Here is an 18266-nt window from a genome sequence, read left to right as displayed (position 1 = left end):
GAAATCAGGTAAGTCAGATCTGACAATACCTCTCACACCACCCTCCTTCATACTCACCACCATCCAGTCCAATGGTCATCATTCAGTTTTTTGAACATTTTAAGTAATATTTCAACCCAACTGAAATTCTTCTTCCTGACCCCTTTATATGCTTCAGGGTTTGTTTTTTTTTTGCAGTACACGGGCCTCTCACTGTTGTGGCCTCTCCCGTTGCGGAGCACAGGCTTCGGACGCGCAGGCTCAGCGGCCATGGCTCACGGGCCCAGCCGCTCCACAGCATGTGGTATCTTCCTGGACCGGGGCACGAACCCGTGTCCCCTGCATTGGCAGGAGGACTCTCAACCGCTGCACCAGCAGGGAAGCCCTATGCTTCAGTTTTAAACTCCAGGCTAATATTTGTGAGACCCAAGACTGAATTACAATAAGGCCCTTACCCTGGAGTTAACCAAACTGTGAAGTTAAGGGCACGGTCCCCCAGACCACAAAGTCTTCCCAAGACTACTGACCCCAGCTGTAAGAAGTAAGGGTTCAACTACAAAGTTAAAGAGTCCATATAAGATCACTCTAATTTCTGACACCTACTTCAAGTTTTGCTGTTTCTCCAAACCACCCTCAGTTTTACTAATCTGCTAATAAGTCTTACAAAATTCAACTCATTGAAACTATTATACTCACATTTACATTTATTACAGAGAAAGGATACATTAAAGTTAGCTGTGGAAAGATACATAGGGAAGAATCCAGGAGGGTTCCAAATGGAAGTTCTCATTGTCCTCAAGATGCATTACTCTCCTGGCATGGATGAAAATATCCATGGAACACTGCCAATCTGGGAAGCTCACTTGAAGCAATATGTCCAGAGATTTTATTGAGGTCTCATTACAAAAGCAGAATTGATTGATTGATTGCCCATATGATGAACTCAGTCTCCAGCATTCCCTCTCCTGGAGGTGGGGCTGATATCACTTGGCCCAAAGCCCTCACCCTAAATGATATGGTTGGTCTTTCTGGTGTGGTCACCTCTCACGCTCAGACTATTGGGCGTGGCTGGCTGCACCCCAGTCAGATCTAAGAATGGTGATGATGATTAGAAATAAAGAGGTTTTCAGTCAGGGAGATGTTAACTGAGGAGATACCCTTAAGGGTGTACCTATATAATGATCCCAGGAACAATCTGCAAGATTATTTGAGAGTAGGATACACAAGGTAGTTACAGCTGGGGTTATGGGTAAAAAATAGTTCCCAGTGCTCCAAAATACCATCAAGCACAGTAGAAATGGCAGAATATGGCAATACTAAAGTTTCCAGCGTTTTCATGTTTTATAGAGTACAAAATTTAATTTATTGTTGAATGCAGGCAATTTCTTTGAGATAAGACTACCATAATGGATGTTTACTTAGACAAACTTCAGCAGCTACCATTTACTGGAATTGCAAGGTTTGGAGACACAGAAGTCTCAAGGAGTTGGCAAAATGTTGTTTTGAAAGTGAGGCATATAGGTAAACTGAATTGTATTTGAAAAAAACATGGGCTATAATTCGAGGTAAAAGGTGCTGGTAGAAACAATGACATGATAAGTACTCCAAATGTGGCTCCTTAAGTTGGATTTCCCTGCTTTGGTTAGAGGGGTAATGGACAGATGTTGACATAGTCTCTAGTGCAGGTTTCATAGGCATGAACATTGTGCAGTTTTATTCATGTACCAAATCACAATTTATCTTTTCTAGAATAGTTACATTGTCTAAATATTTTTACTATAATAAAATTTTACAAAATTTTACTATAACACTGATGGCACCACAGATGAAGATGCTGTGTATATATAAACTTGTATTCATGTATCTATTTCCTTAGAACACATTTATAGTTTACTCACTTAATGAAAGAATGTGTATTGGCGTAACACTTTCTTGTGCTCCTGGATAGAATGTAAATTGGTACTGTCATTTTAAGTACAATGTGATCAGTATGTCCAAAACATAGTACCAATTTTTCACATCAGGCCATGATACTCTTCTTAACCAGCCAAGAATTTAACAGTCTGATAACATTCCACTTCAACATTTATAAATGTTAACATATAATACTCAAAGTTATAAACTTTTCATTTTTCCAATTTTTTATCACTTTTATTTCATTTTTTTCTTTATAAATTTATTTTCTTTCTTTCTTTCTTTTTGGCTTCATTGGGTCTTCACTGCCTTGCTCAGGCTTTTCTCCCCACCTTCTTGCGGAAGGTGGGGGTTACTTCTTGTTGCCGTGCGAGGGCCTCTCACCGCAGTGGCTTCTCCCATTGTGGAGCATGGGCTCTAGGCACACAGGCTTCAGTAGTTGTGGCACACAGGCTCTAGAGCACAGGCTCAGTAGTTGTGGCACATGGGCTTAGTTGCTCCACGGCATGTGGAATCTTCCTGGACTAGGGCTCGAACCCCTGTCCCTTGCATTGGCAGGTGGATTCTTAACCACTGCGCCACCAGGGAAGCCCCTATTTCATTCTTATAATTGGAATGTCCTTGGTTACTAAAAGGTTTTTCTCTTTTTATACATATAATGGATATTTGTATTTCTTCCTTTTTTATTGAAGCATAATTTATATATAACACTGTATTAATTTCAGATCTACAGCATAATGATTAGATATTTGTATATATTGTAAAATGACCACGAGAATAAGTCTCATTAACATCTATTCTCCTGTGCAGTTACAAATTTTCTTTTCTTGTGATGAGGACTTTGAAGGCCTACTCTCCTAGCAGCTTTCAAATATACAATACAGTATTATTAACCATAGCCACCATGTGGTACATTACATCCCCATGGCTTGTGTATTTTATAACTGGAGTTTGTACTTTTTTTTTTTTTTCGCGGTACGCGGGCCTCTCACTGTTGTGGCCTCTCCCGTTGCAGAGCACAGGCTCCGGACGCGCAGGCTCAGTAGTTGTGGCTCACGGGCCCAGCCGCTCTGCGGCATGTGGGATCTTCCCGGACTGGGGCACGAACCTGTGTTCCCTGCATCGGCAGGCGGACTCTCAATCACTGCGCCACCAGGGAAGCCCTGGAGTTTGTACTTTTTGACCACATTCATCCGTTTCATACCACCCCCTCCAGTCCCACAACCACCAATCTGTTCTCTGTGTTTATAAGCTTGGTTTTTGTTTTGGTGGGTTTGGGGGGTTTTGTTTGTTTTTTAGAATCTACATGTAAGTGAGGTTATACAGTATTTGTCTTTGTCTGACGTATTTCACTTCACATAACGCCCACAACTTTCATCCATGTTGTTACAAATGGCAAGATTTCATCCTTTTTTATGACTAAATAGTATTCCATTGTGTATGTAGGTATATATACCACATCTTCTTTATCCATTCATCCATTGATGGACACTTAGCTTGCTTCCACATCTTCGCTATTTTAAATAACGTTGCAATGAACATAGGGGGATGCATGTATCTTTTCAAATTAGTATTTTCATTTTCTTTGGATAAATACCCAGAATTGATGGATCATATGGTAGTTCTATTTTTAACTTTCTGAGGAATTGCTATACTGTTTTCCATAGTGGCTGCACCAATTTACATTACTCTCAAGAGTGCACAAGTGTCCCTTGTTCCCCACACCCTCTCCAACACTTGTTATTTTTCATCTTTTTAATAATAGAAATTCTAAAAGGTGTGAGGTGATATCCTACAGGGATTTTAATTTGCCTTTCCCTGATTTTGAGCATCTTTTCATATATCTGCTGTCTGTCTGTATATCTTCTTTGGAAAAATGTCTCTTCAGATTCTCTATTTTTTTTTTAATTGGATTGTTTGGGTTTTTTTGCAATTGGATTGTAAGTGTTCTTTATATTTTTTGATATTAAACTCTTATCAGATATATGATTTGTAAATATTTTGTCCCATTCAGCCAGTAGGTTGCCTTTTCATTTTATTGATGATTTCCTTTGCTGTGATAAAGCTTTTTAGTTTGATGTGGTCCCACTTGTTTATTTTTACTTTTTTAAAAAAATTTATTTTATTGAAGTATAGTTGATTTGCAATGTTGTGTTAATTTATGCTGCACAGCAAAGTGATTCAGATATATATATATATATATTCTTCTTCATATTCTTTTCCATTATGTTTTATCACAGATATTTAATATAGTTCCCTGTGCTGTACAGTAGGATGTTGTTGTTTATCTCTTCTGTATATAACAGTTCACTTCTGCTAATCCCTACTTTTGCTTTTGCTGCCTTTGCTTTTGGTGTCAGATTAAAAACAATCATCACCAAGTTTACTGCCTATATTTATCTTCTGGGAGTTTTATGATTTAAGGTTTTATATTAAAGTCTTTAATGGGTCTTTAACCCATTGTGAGTGAATTTTTGTATCTAAGATAGTAGTCTAGTTTTATTCCTTTGCATGTGGCTGTCCAGTTTTCCCAACACTGTCCTTTCCTCTTTGTATATTCTTGGCTCATTTGTTAAAAATTAATTGAACATATATGCATGGGTTTATTTCTGGAAACTCAATTCTGTTCCACTGATCTACGTGCCTATATATTTCTTCTTTTGTGAAATGCTTGTTCTTTCTCTGGCCAAATTTTGTATTGAGATATCTGGTTTTACTCATCATGTTGTATACTGTTATTTATTTACTGTTAGAGTTACATGCTCTAAACTACGTTTCTGTTTGTTATTTGTCTTTAACTTTAATATTTATGTATTTTTCAATACCATAATGTAAAATTCATAGCTATTCTGGTATATCAATTACCACCACCTCCAGCTTAAAATTTCTTTTGTTGATACTTAGAAAAAATTTTTTTATAATTCTCAAGTATTCACTTGTATTTACTTTTGGTTTTATATTTCTATGTTTTGTATTTAACTCTTCAGCTCTTCTGGAATTTATTTTTGTGATGATGTGACATAGAAATTTGAATTCGTTTTTTTCTTCAAAATTTACCATATTTCTTGAACCACCTGAAGAATACTTAATTTTCTGCAATTGCTTGAAAATCACTTTTTATTAATAATAAAACTTTAAATACATATGGTATAAATAAACCTTGGGCTCCTCATAACACAATCTCTTTTCCAAGATACCACTGTTAAAACCAGAAAGCTAATGAACAATATAGAGCTTTACTCTAAATCTCCTCAAGGAGATTTGTTTCATGTAATCTCATCAAGTACCCTGTTTATTTAATAGTTCTTATATTATCTAAATGTTTCCCTTCAATGTAGATGCTTAAATTTCTCTTTGATATTTTCCCATCATTCCCTGCTCTTTACAGAATATCATTCATCTGCCTGAAGAGAGTTTTGGACAATCAACTTTCCTTTTTTATTTGTCAAAGGATGCATACAGGACCTACCAGAAGAAGTAAATCATTACTTACTCTCAAAAACTTCCTTCTAAAAAATATCATAGATAATAAACACCTTTTCTTTGGTGCATATAACTGCTAACATTGTTTTCTGAGATTATTCTTTGCTTTCATTGATCTTGTACCTGTAGCATGTCATAATTATTAGGGCTTTACAATTATTTGGTGAACCATATTGTGCCAGTTCTCTCATTATTCTACTGCTTAAATTGTTTTATAATTGTCACTTGTTTGTTGTTGCAAATGGGTTTTGGAATATTTGCTTGAGGTTAATAAAGATCCATTTGGAGTTTCAGAGAAATCATATTGAATTAATACACAAAGTTAAGATAATTGTGTATCTTTTTAATAATTTTCTTCCAATACATGGCCATGCTATAGCTTTCTATTGAGTTTAATCTTATTTTAAAGTCATAAATAAAATGGAAATAAAATTGATGAAAAAGATAAAAATTGACTAAGACAAAAAGTTGATAACCCTGAGCATTTTACATTGCCATTTCTATGATTTGAAGTAGAATGTGATGTGATAGCTACCTTCACAGCCTGGTAAGAGAAATTGTTTTCTTTATTCAGTCCATGCACACTGCTATTATTCAATTTAGAATAGTGACTTAGTTTTAAATCACTTTTGCTCAGTAAGACAATAATTAACCTCTCCCCAAATAATTCTCACCTTCATATTTCTGTAAAATCTGTAAAAATTTTCCTGTAAAATCAGTAATAATATTCCCACTTTTATTTCTGATTTAGTTATTTTTGTCTTCTATTTTTCTTAGCCAATCTTGCTAAAGGTTTGCCAATTCTGTTGATATTTTCAAAGAACTAAATCATGGTTTTATTTTCTTTTTTTAATTTTTAAATATTATAATTTACTGACATTAATTTCCTAGTTATGACAAATGTAACAGGGTTACATAAGTTGTTAACATCAAGGGAAACTGGGTGAAGTGTACACATGAACTTTGTATACCATTTTGCTACATTTTGGTAAGTCTAAAATTATTCCAAAATACAAAGTTCATTTTTTTTTATTTTTTAAATTAATTTTTATTGGAGTATAGTTGCTTTACAATATTGTGGTAGTTTCTACTGTACAGCAAAATGAATTAGCTATACATATACATATATCCCCTCTTTTTTGGATTTCCTTCCCATTTAGGTCACCACAGTGCATTAAGTAGAGTTCCCTGTGCTCTACAGTATGTTCTTATTAGTTATCTATTTTATACATAGTATCAGTAGTCAATACGTGTCATTCCCAATCTCCCAATTCCTCCCACCCCACCCCTTTCCCCCTTGGTATCCATACATTTGTTCTCTACATCTGTGTCTCTATTTCTGCTTTGTAAATGAGATCATCTATACCATTTTTCTAGATTCCACATATATGCGTTAATATATTTGATTTTCTCTTTCTGACTTACTTCACTCTGTATGACAGTCTCTAGGTCCATCCACGTCTCTACAAATGATCCAATTTCATTACTTTTTATGGCTAAGTAATATTCCATTGCATATATGTACCACATCTTCTTTATCCATTCCTCTGTTGATGGACATTTAGGTTGTTTCCATGTCCTGGCTACTGTAAATAGTGCTGCTATGAACATTGGGGTGCATGTGTGTTTTTGAATTATGCTTTTCTCTGGGTATATGCCCAGGAGTGGGATTGCTGAGTCATATGGTAGTTCTATTTTTAGTTTTTTAAGGATTGGTTTTATTTATTCTCTGTATTGTTTTTGTGTTCTCTACTTTATTTACCTCTGAACTGATCTTTATTATTTCCTTCCTCTGGTAGATTTGGCTTAGTTTGTTCTTTCTGTACTTCCTTAAGGTGTAAACTTAAGTTGCTCATTTATCTTTCTTCTTTCCTAATGTAAATGTTTATAGGTATAAATTCCCCTCCTAGCATTGTTTTCACTGAGTCCCATAAATTTTGTATGTTGTATTTTCCTTTTCATTTATCTCAATATATTTTCTAGTTTCCTTCATGCTTCCTTCTTTGACCCATTGGTTGTTTAAGAATGTGTTGTTTAATTTCCACATATATGTGAATTTCCCAGTTTTCTGCTGTTAATTTCTGGTTCCATTCCATTGTGATCAAAAAAGATATTTTATATGATTTCAATCTTTTTAAATTTATTAAGACTTATTTTGCGGCCTAATATGATTTATCCTGGAAAATATTCCATATGTTCTTTTCCTTCTTTCTTAACCCCTCAATTCCCCTTTCTTTTATTACTTTTAAGATGTAATCAAGGCTACAATCTTTATTTATTGCATTTCTTCTTTTAAAAGGAAAAAATAACATATATACATGTTATTTTCAAGTATATTTTTCTAGGCTGTATTTTTCAAAATATTCTTAAAAGTATGGCCAAATAATTTTTTTAGTGATGCATTCTCCTGCCAGAGCTCCACTTGTTTTTAAGGAATTGCTGAAGAGGTAGTAATGACTAAGTCCGCTTGAAAAATAAGCAATCTAAATTTTCAAGTCAGAAAAATATGTTAAGTTCACAACACCTAAATGTACTGATTATGCTTTTGTTGCAAGCAAATAGATCTCCAGGCATAATTTCATTGTGTCTCTATCCTCTATTATTTCAAGTGAGGTAAAACTAAATAAAGTACACTGTAAGAAAAAAAGTAAGCACTATGACTCAGTCTTGAATCAGAGTTCATAAGTAAATTATAAAGATGTATTAATCAGCTAAATATAAGGGGAACTTCAAGTGTTTTAAATTTTAGATCATGATAATTAAATAAATATTTTTTTCCCAGAAGTGCCTTTAGTTGCTTTTATGGAATTTTACACACATGGCTAAAGTTTCTTTTCAGTAGCAATTTATATTTTCTACCACTAGATAAATAGAAAGGCTTAGGGTTTTCATGTCTCTAGTTTTATTATTTACACATTGCACCTGCATATTTTACTCATGAAAACTGAAGTGTTCAAAAAGAAATATGCAAAATAGATCTGATGACAACTGATTTTGTTTGAAAAGATCATATGCCATAATCCCTTAGGTAACCTCTCAGTCAAAGGCCAAAACAATACAAGATTCTGATGCTGTGTTGTATCAGAATTCAACATTTATTTTAAAAACATGTTGCACTCTCTTTCTCTTTGTGGTATTCAAAATCACTGTAAATTCCCCTGCAAGTATTTATAAAAATATTTGATCATTAGAATTCAGTTCACATAGCAACAACTTTGTAAAAGAAAGTGATAGAAAATTGGGTTCATTTGAACAATTGTAGTAGGCATAATGGTATCTCCTTATCATTATCCCTATACTTCCCTATTTTCTAGCACATAAAATATTACCTTTAATTGAATTTTCCATAGGTAGACATAGCTATTAAATATTCTCTGTGCAGTTATCACCATCTATCCAACTGGTTATATAAATTATACTTGAAAAGACACAAATTTACTTTTAATATGTATCTATTGATTTCATAAATCCTACTTATAATTAAATTGTCATCCAACTGAGGCCGGGACACAGAAAAATATGAAACAGCTTAATGAGCTTTCTCTAAGCCATTGTCCACCAGCTTAAAAAGCAGCTCAGTCTTGTATACATGAAGGAAATACTTCTTTAGACCTACTATAAACTATGGATTTATAGTTATAATTAATTTTCTCATTGACTTTTCTATTGTACTAATGACCCTGCTGTGATTCAGGATCTGCTTTTAGAGGTACTTTCATCAGACATTTTTCAAAGTATATTTGCATATCTTAATTCAATTACATTAAAATCATTTTAAGTCTAAACTGCATCTTTTAGTTCTTTTTTTCCCCTTCTAATCTTAATCATTCGGCCCTTGTTTGTATAAAAATCCATGCTGACTTTTTCATTTTTTCCTTGTTTATGATTTGAGAACTAACTTTGATCCACCTAATTAAAACTTCTGTGAAGGACAAAACAGAAAATGACTGCCAGGAGGCAGTCTAAAGTTATTTGAAATGATTTGAACATCAATGCTCTAACTTTCCACAGCACCCTCAAGTGTTTGCAGACCCAAGTAAACAAATTGCATGATCTTTCTCAACTATAATTAGTATTCAGTTATACTATACTCCGGTGTCTTAGTGAGCCTATCTGACATACTGCCATTCTAAGATGTTAGCAAAAATAATCCAGATGATAGGCTCTCTGTAGGTAAATATTGTTAGGATGGGTAAATATTGTTATGATGGAACAAAGGACTTTAAAAGAAAGTAAACAAGATAAAAGAGATTGCCATCTTTACTACTAGTTAGAAAAGAAAAAGGAAAAGGAGTAAAGATAAGAGGAGAAATGTAGGCTAACATAAACAATAAATAAAGGAATAGAGCTAAGTCCCAGAAGGATGTTGATAGAAATGAAAGTAGAGATTTTAAAAAAATGTAAATCTCGAGCTATTGCTTAATTTTCCTGTCCGTATATAGCTTATTTCCTTCTATGAAACAAGTTCTGCAGTATTGCTGAGTGAGTAAGCCAAATGTAAATGAGACTATTGAAGCATATACAGAGCCTAAGAGGTGAGAAAATGTTATGCTAATAATCAAAGAGGTCTCCAAAGTCTGGGGAGAAAAGTACATAAGGGCCAAGATGGAGTTATCCATTTGGTCTCTGGGATTTGTTAGAAATTATACTAATATTTTTAAAAATCGGATTCCTAATACTTTTTAAAATGTCTGTTTACGTGAAGTGAATAACATGTTTTTCTATGATAGCATTTCATAGTATAATTCTTTAGACCTATAATAAATATTTATTATATCCATTATATCAAACAGGCATATCCCTGCTATTAGACATTTAGAAACATTTAATTTGGTGAATTTTTAATGCAAGCGTGAAGAAATTGTTGAAAAGTTGGTTCTAAAATAACAACCATTTCACTGTGTTAAATACACATTGAATTATGGGCTAGTGAATATCTAAACCTTCCTAAGACATAATATAGCTGTGGATTTATTTTGTATTGGGAAATGCTTTTTTATTTGGATAACAAATGTAGTGAAATATACATGTAGAGATACACACATATTTTATTCAGTTTCTGTCAGTCAAAATTCTGATAGTTTTAATTTTGGGTATACCTGGCTTTGTGTATCATTTCTTAACTTAATAACAATTATAGTAATTGCTCCACAGTTTACATTTATAAAAGACAAACACTAGATAAAAAATAGCTGATGCATTCATTTGAACTTCCTTAATCATTAAAGTGGATCAACTGCATAGATAATATAATCTATTCAAGTTTGAACATTCATTTTAATTCAGGTTTAAACATTCTCATGTCTAATGGCCATATTACATGTAAGAAATTTATTATGAAAAAAATACATGAAAACCTAGAATTATCAACTCAGCTTTATTTTCACCTTGCTAAAGAACACAACAAAAACATTATCATTAAAAAGCAATACACTTTTGTTCCATAAATCGTGTTTCTCACGTAACCAATTGTGCTGTTTATTTTCTTCCTTCATATTTGAACTACAAATTCTAGCTTGTGTCAGTCAGCAAGCAACAAGTCATAATTCTATATTTTTTAACTTCTTTAACTTAATCCCAAGACACACTTCTGATCCGACACAAGTGACCAAAGACTTAACTACTCTGTGAATGCTTATCCTTAAGGAGTGAAATTTGAAAAACTTCTGGGCAACTAAAGTAAAGGAAGTAATCAAGATAACCTTTACCTTATCACAAAAGTTTTTTATTATATAAGAAATAATATTTGTACAATTTAAACCCACATTCATATATATATATTCATAAATTAAAATAGACAAGAAAATTCAATTTGATCTAGAAATATTCTATCAGGATCTTTAAAAAATTATACGGATGACTATTATTTTGTATAACATAGAGATTTAGAAATTACTTCCTTCTTACATAGTCAATTGTCAGAAGTCATATTTTATATGTGTGATTTTGTTTTCTTCCTAGAAGCAGATACTAAGATTAAAAAACTTGAGTGCAAATAATTATTTTGGAGTACAAATGTCACTGGTGGAGATGTGAGAAAACCATAGGAAAAAAGGGCAGTCATAAAAGGTGCATTTCTGTCATGGTGGGCTAATGGAATTTAATCCACTGGGGAAACTCTAAAAAGTGGTATAAAATCACACTTTAAAATTCTCTCACTTAAGAGGCGAGGCAGTTGTGTATTTATTCGTCAACTCCCAGAATGATGTGAATCCCCTGATCATTCCCAGAACTAAGAGTGCACAGAGAACAGCCTTCTGTGCTTCCAGAAAGTGTCCTGAGGTACCAGGATGCGGAGATTGACATTTGGAGACTAGTCATAATATAGGGAACTACTTGCAGTATTGGGAAGGGCATGGCAATAAATGTCTTCACTTTACATTGTTCAGGTCTTCCTCAGGCCCTACATTAAATGCACAGTTCTATTAATGTCACTGCTTCTTAAAGGTTGGTCACGATTTTTTTTAAAAACAACAACAAAAACCAACAAATTGCAAGATGATGGTAGGAAGCCTTGCTGCTGTAATTGGTCCTGAGGCTGACTACAGCCGGTATTCTTTATATCCCTCTTCTACGTCTCATACTAGGTTTCTCACAACTTGAGTCAGCACTTCAGCTAGCCAGGAGTGCCTGTCCAGGGTGATAAATCATACTTTCATGCCTGAGAATTCTGATACTTTGGTTACCATATCTTTGTCAGATTGTGTTTCCTGCAATTGCCATGTAAGGTTTTGACTCAATAAGGGCACTAAGGGGAACCCTAAGGAATCTCCTTAACTCCAGACATACTTCTCCCTGTCCCATTACACAGCAGCCACCCCACTGCCTCATGATAAATGTGGTCAGTTATCCCTGCCAGTATAGTAACTCCGTTTCTGTTCCTTGTTTTACTGGCATGAGGGACTCAACATAACTTAGTTGGATCAATAATTTCAAGTTTATTGGAATCCTTAATATGTTCTCGTGTAAACATGTCCCTCCCCTCAGAACCAGGACCTCTAGTGCAGAGGCCAAAAGTTGCTCAATGAGGCAAAAATTAATCAATTGTGTCCCTGAGAGCAATGGTGAAAGGGCGCTCAGACAAAGGTATTCTATCTCTCAGGAGTATTAAGAGTATTAGGCTCACAGAATTTCTTGGAACTGTACCTATTGTTGCATCATCTTCACCATATTGCTGATTGCTTTTCTAAGGTGCTGTTCATAATCTTATTACAATAAATCAATTTGTTAGCCCATGAGTAGACTTGCTGGCCAAGCTACTGCAGACAGACAAGGAAAACACTTAGCCACACCCAGGTCAAAGCAAAAATTGCATCAAGCAAAGTTAAGCAGGACAAAAACATCTTATTCAAGACTATTACAACAGGGAAGGAGACCGAATTCAACTCCACTGAAACAAAAGATGGGAAAGACTTTAAGCACTGGGATGAGCTAGTGGAAAAGTATTGGAGGACTTTGGGGGTAGGGTTGATCAATGGTATGCGTCCAACACATGGAGCTTTTCCTGAGTTTGCAAATCTTCTTCTCTTTAATTAGGCTATTTGTGTTTGCTAAGTGTTGCCTCACGAAGTTAGGCTCCTACCCTCCCTCAGAGACTGGGAAATAGGGGTGTTATCTCCTTTTGATGTTTACATTTCAAAGAGATGGTTTCCAGGTCTTGAGAAAGACATTTCCTGAGCTATAAAACTGGCAAGAGGCTAGAAGCAGATTTACATACATTTCAAAGGAACAGAACAAGAATTTACAGTTGAAGTTTCTGAAGTAAATGCTCTAAGAAAAGCCAGGTCAGTGGTCTATAGTTTGAAGAAACTTGTCCAAAGCTTCGTTAAACTGAGGGGAAGTTTAAAGTCATCTTGGTTACCCAGAATATGTATCAATCCAGCACGGAGATAATTATTTACCCTTCCAGGATGAAAAGGATCCAATGTAACCAGTCTATCCTATGGTGGCTAGCTAAGCTGCTCAAACGATGGTGCCTTACCAAGGGCTTAACTTTAGTCTCTATTGCTAATTGGTTGAGCACTCAGCAGTCACCTATTATAGGTTCAGTGAGAGGGAGTTCTTATTGTTGGGCCCTGGCATATTAGCGAGCCTGCTATTATGGCTATTCCTTTCATCACAACCAAGCGTTAAGCACTAGAATGACTAAGGACAGAACATTTTTGTTGTTTTCTATTTTGCTGTTGTTATTTGTTTTTTGGCTTATTTGGTATTTTAGCAAATGTTACAATTAATAAACATGTGATATATATTTGCTCATTTATGCAGGCCTATCTATAGGACTAACTTTTACCTGAGCTGTTTGGTAAATTATGCTTATACTAATAATTTTGTAGACAATTGTGATCAATTAATTTTATTAAGCTAATTTTAGGGATGGAGGTGTTTCAAAACTGATGACAGTTGCTTTAAGGGCTATGTTTTTATTCTGTTCACTTTGATACCTGGGGAATAGATTTTTCCAAGTCCCAACTCAATATACAGAACCTGCCCACTCTTGGCATTCCTGGACTCCTAGGATTTGCTTCAGAGTTAGCAACAGAGTTTAATTAATTAATTAAATAATAACACAATAGAAATACATGCACATGCATGACGACTTCATGGTCAAGGATTTTTTTTTAATGTTTTGCAACTTTCTTCATAGTAGCCTAAACTCAGAATAACCCAAATGTCCATAAGCAGTTGAAGGGATATGTAAATTTGGGGATATTAATAAATAGCCATGAAAATATATGAAGTAAAGTAAAACCACTCAAAGATGGGGATGGGTCACACAAACATTATGTCAAGTAACTGAAGTCAGACTCATATAAGTACATGCTACATGATTCTATGAAGATAAAGTACAAAGCAGCCAAAACTACTATATTGTGTTAGAATTCAGGATAGTGTTTATTTTAGAGAAAGAAAGAGGGGGTTGTAATTGGAGGGGGACATGAAAGGGACTTTTAGAATGCTGGAAAAGTCCTGTTCTTGAACTGTTTGTGATTACAGAGGCATTTGTGAAAAAAATCCTGAAGCTGCATGACTGTGTCCTATATACTTTACTGTCTGTATGTTACGACTCACAATAAAAAATAAAAAGAACAAAAAAATTAAGATCTCACAGTTGTGCATGAAAATCATTATACCCCAAAACATAATTAAACTTTTCTCAGTACTTTGTAAAAATTTTACTTTGTAAAAACAACAAAGAAAATTGTTTTACGTGAATTTTTCTTTGTTCACCAAAAAGAACATATTATATTGTTATAGGATAAAATGAAGGGGTATGAAAAAGTTTTCCTGATATATTAACTTTTATTAATTAAATGTTCTTTTTGATACTTTAATTTCTTTTTACTGGTCACTGAGATCTTTTTATTTTGCACACAGAACCACTAAGGATCTTGCCTGTGGACACCTCAGAGGTTGCACTGTAGATTCTCATGGCTCCAGACAGTTGGTGGAAAGAAAGATGAGAAAAACTATGATTTGCGTCAATGACATGATTACAGAGCTAAGGTTTCCAACAGAGTTTCAGATGGTCAACTTGGCTTCTGAAGCAGTTCTAAGGAATCAGTGAGAGAACATCACAGGGATAATAGAAGGGCATTAACTACCAGAAGCCCCTACATGTATCAACTGAGACCTTGAAGTATCTGCGTAAACATCAGAAGCAGGGTTCTAGCCAGCCAACTAGTGACTCAAAGGCTCAGGTGCTCACCTGCCCAGAACTTACTTGGCTACCCGGTTTCTGAACTACTTGCTAGCAGATTTAGCCTTGCTGCCCAGTTCTTCTTCAATTATGAGGATCTGGTTGTAGTTGGCCAAGCACTGGGTTAGGCAAGGTGCACCAGTCTTGATCTGCCCAGTGCAGGGCTCCACCACCAGGTAAGCAATGAAGATAATTTCAGTTATGAGTTATGAGACACCACAATGCCCCACCCATCGGACTGAGCCAGTTTGCACACCTGAAGAGAATTGGCCAGGGAGCCGATCTGCTACACTTTGAGCAGGAGGCAGTTGCATGATTTCTCACCCACAGCCTTGGAAATCTGCTTCAGGCTGGTCACTGAGAGATTGTCCCCCACCACATGGATTCCTGTACTAGCAGTGAACTTCTGCCAAGCTTCCCAGTCATCTTGGTCAAAGAGATCTTGAATAGACACCAATGGGTAGTCCTTGATGAAGGAATTGTACAGGTCGAACAACTGGTCAGGTGTGGCGTACCTGCTGAGATCATTGGGAGACTTGAAGTCCAGGTCACACTTCCCTGACCTGAGGAATTCAGAGGCAGCCAAGTCCATGGCAATGACAACCTCATCGGTGTAGCCAGCTATCCTGATCTCATTCTTCAGCAACTCCAGAGCTTCTTTCTTCTTCAGGAGCAAACCAGCCTTCATCCCCCACATTGGTGGCATCTTTCCCATATTTCTTCTTGATGACATTCTTCAGGTTGTGGTAAACCTCTGCTCCAATTTGCATGGCTTCCCTGAAGTTTGCTTCACCAACAGGGAGGATCAGAGAGTCTTGCATGGCCAGCTTGTTGCCAGCATGAGAACCATTGTCGATCACACTGAAGGCTGGAATGGACAAGATGACTTCAGAGTTGTCAGTCAAGTCAGAAATTTGGAGGTACAGGGGCACACTTTATAAAAAACCTAGCCTTACAGACAGCCAGGGTCCCTCCCAAAATGAAGTTAATACTATATTTAGATTTATTTTCCATTTCATTCATCTCTATCATCCATTTGTCAGTCTTCTACTTGTTCCAAATGCTCAGTTTACATAATTCCTCTGATCTACAAATATAATACATTTACCTAACATTTTTATCTGGTAATTGTAGTGGATTGAATAGTGTCCTCTCAAGATTCATGTCTAACCAGAACCCCAAAATGTAACCTCATTTGGAAATAGGGTTTTTGCAGATGTAATTAATTAAGATGGGGTCATACTGGATTAGGCTGGGATCTAAATCCAGTGACTGATGTCCTTAAAAGAAGAGAGGACACATCAAAAGAGACATACAGAGGGAAGAAGCCTATGTGAGGACAAAGCAGAGATCAGGGTGATGCAGTTACAAGCTAAGGAATGCCAAGGGTCGCAGGGTCCACCAGAAGCTAGGAGGAGGAAAGGAAGGAGTTATTCCTAAAGCTGTCAGACGAAACATGGTCCTACTGACACCTTGATAATGGATTTCTAGCTTCCAGGACTGTGACAAAATAAATGCCTGAGGTTTTAAGCCACCAAGCTTAAGGTTTTAGAGAGTAATGTTTCCACAAAGGAATTTAACAATAATTTTATTAAAATCAGAAGTTGTAATTTTCATCTGACTATCCAGATCCCCTCATATCACTGCAGAAAAGTTTATCGTATTGGTAAATTACCGATCTTAATTTCAAAATAAAGTGTGCTTCTATCCTATCACGGCAGGGAAAATTATGTCTAGATTTTAAGACGTGGTTTGTGGGGCTTCCCTGGTGGCGCAGTGGTTGAGAGTCCGCCTGCCGATGCAGGGGACGCGGGTTAGTGCCCCGGTCCGGGAAGATCCCACATGCTGCGGAGCGGCTGGGCCCGTGAGCCATGGCCGCTGAGCCTGCGCGTCCAGAGCCTGTATTCCGCAACGGGAGAGGCCGCAACACTGAGAGGCCCGCGTACTGCAAAAAAAAAGAAAAAAGAAAAAAGACGTGGTTTGTGACTTTTAGTTTCAAATTTGCTGTGTATTTACATAATTAATTCACAGAGTTCCCAAGAAAGAAAAAAAATGAAACAAAACAAAACATTATGTTGTTCCATATTCAAGTTAATTCAAGTTCTTCTCCAATTCAAGTTAAAGGATTCACATAATTATAGGATATTAGGTAAATTGATGCATGAAATAAAGATGCAATGATATGCAACTGAGGTTTTGTTTGTTGAAGTCTTTAATTCATTTGTTGGAAAGGGCTGAAATAAACTTTGGACCAGATAAGTGCCATCCAAGCTTTATTATATAAAAAATAGAAAAAATGAGATAGGAATGAATAGGGTTAGAAAATTGAAATTAGACTGAAAGAATTCTATAATAAGCTATAAAGTTACATGTGCACATACATTAAATGTACTGTTTGAATTCTGTAGCCCATCAATTCACTGAAATTCTTGATCTGAAGAATAGCCTTGTTACATGTTCCACAAATGAATACAAGAGAAACAACTATCCTTACTCATTCTAACATAACAAAATTCCTTCTAACTCATTTTGATTATAGTCTGCCCCTCATTTTTAATTACTCTATTTCCAAAATCAAGTACAAATAAAACACCAACAGCAAAAAAAATAAAATAAAATTGTCACTTTTCTACCTTTCCACCTCCTTATAATTTAAATATGCTAAATCATCACTTTGTATACTTGGAGATTATGTTCAGATGTTGGTTTTCAGAACATTCACATTCTTTTGAAATACACCCCACAGATAATTTCTTCAGTAGTATAGACCAAGAGTATTACCTACATGAATTTTCATAAAGTTTACAGAACAAATTAGTATTTAGTCTAATGAGTAAAAAAACAAGTCACAATTTTGAGTTCAACAAATGTTCAAAGGTTTTATGTCCAAACTCAACTTTACTGTTCATGTGATCTATTTAATGTGAATAAAAATCACCTTAGTTAAAGATTATATATGTTTAGATAATTTTTCCAGAATCAATATTCTAGTTTATTTAAATACAAGCTTCTTTATTCTTAATGAGCCTTTCCAATTTTCCAAATATATTAAAGCTTTCATAGGTGAAATTACTAGTGGCTGAACTAAAAGGGAATTTTAAAATTTCAGCCTATTCCAAGGAGGAAAAAGGAAGATGGTGAATCCTGTTTTGTCTCAGAAAAATGAACCAGCCCTCTAAGGGAACTAATT

The 18266-nt window shown here is 35.3% G+C and overlaps 1 pseudogene; it reads right to left on the bottom strand.

Moving 5' to 3' along the window:
- Positions 1–14815: 14815 nt before the first annotated feature.
- On the bottom strand, positions 14816–16234 carry LOC111165893 (alpha-enolase pseudogene; annotated as a pseudogene).
- Between the last annotated feature and the right edge of the window lie 2032 nt (positions 16235–18266).

The sequence above is a fragment of the Delphinapterus leucas genome, chromosome 5 (genome assembly GCF_059928025.1).
Source record: "Delphinapterus leucas isolate spDelLeu-1000000601 "Yukka" chromosome 5, BTC_Dleu_Yukka2, whole genome shotgun sequence".
Lineage (NCBI taxonomy): Eukaryota > Metazoa > Chordata > Mammalia > Artiodactyla > Monodontidae > Delphinapterus > Delphinapterus leucas.
The sequence above is the reverse complement of the archived record's forward strand: the minus strand, read 5'-3'. Positions and strand labels throughout refer to the sequence as shown.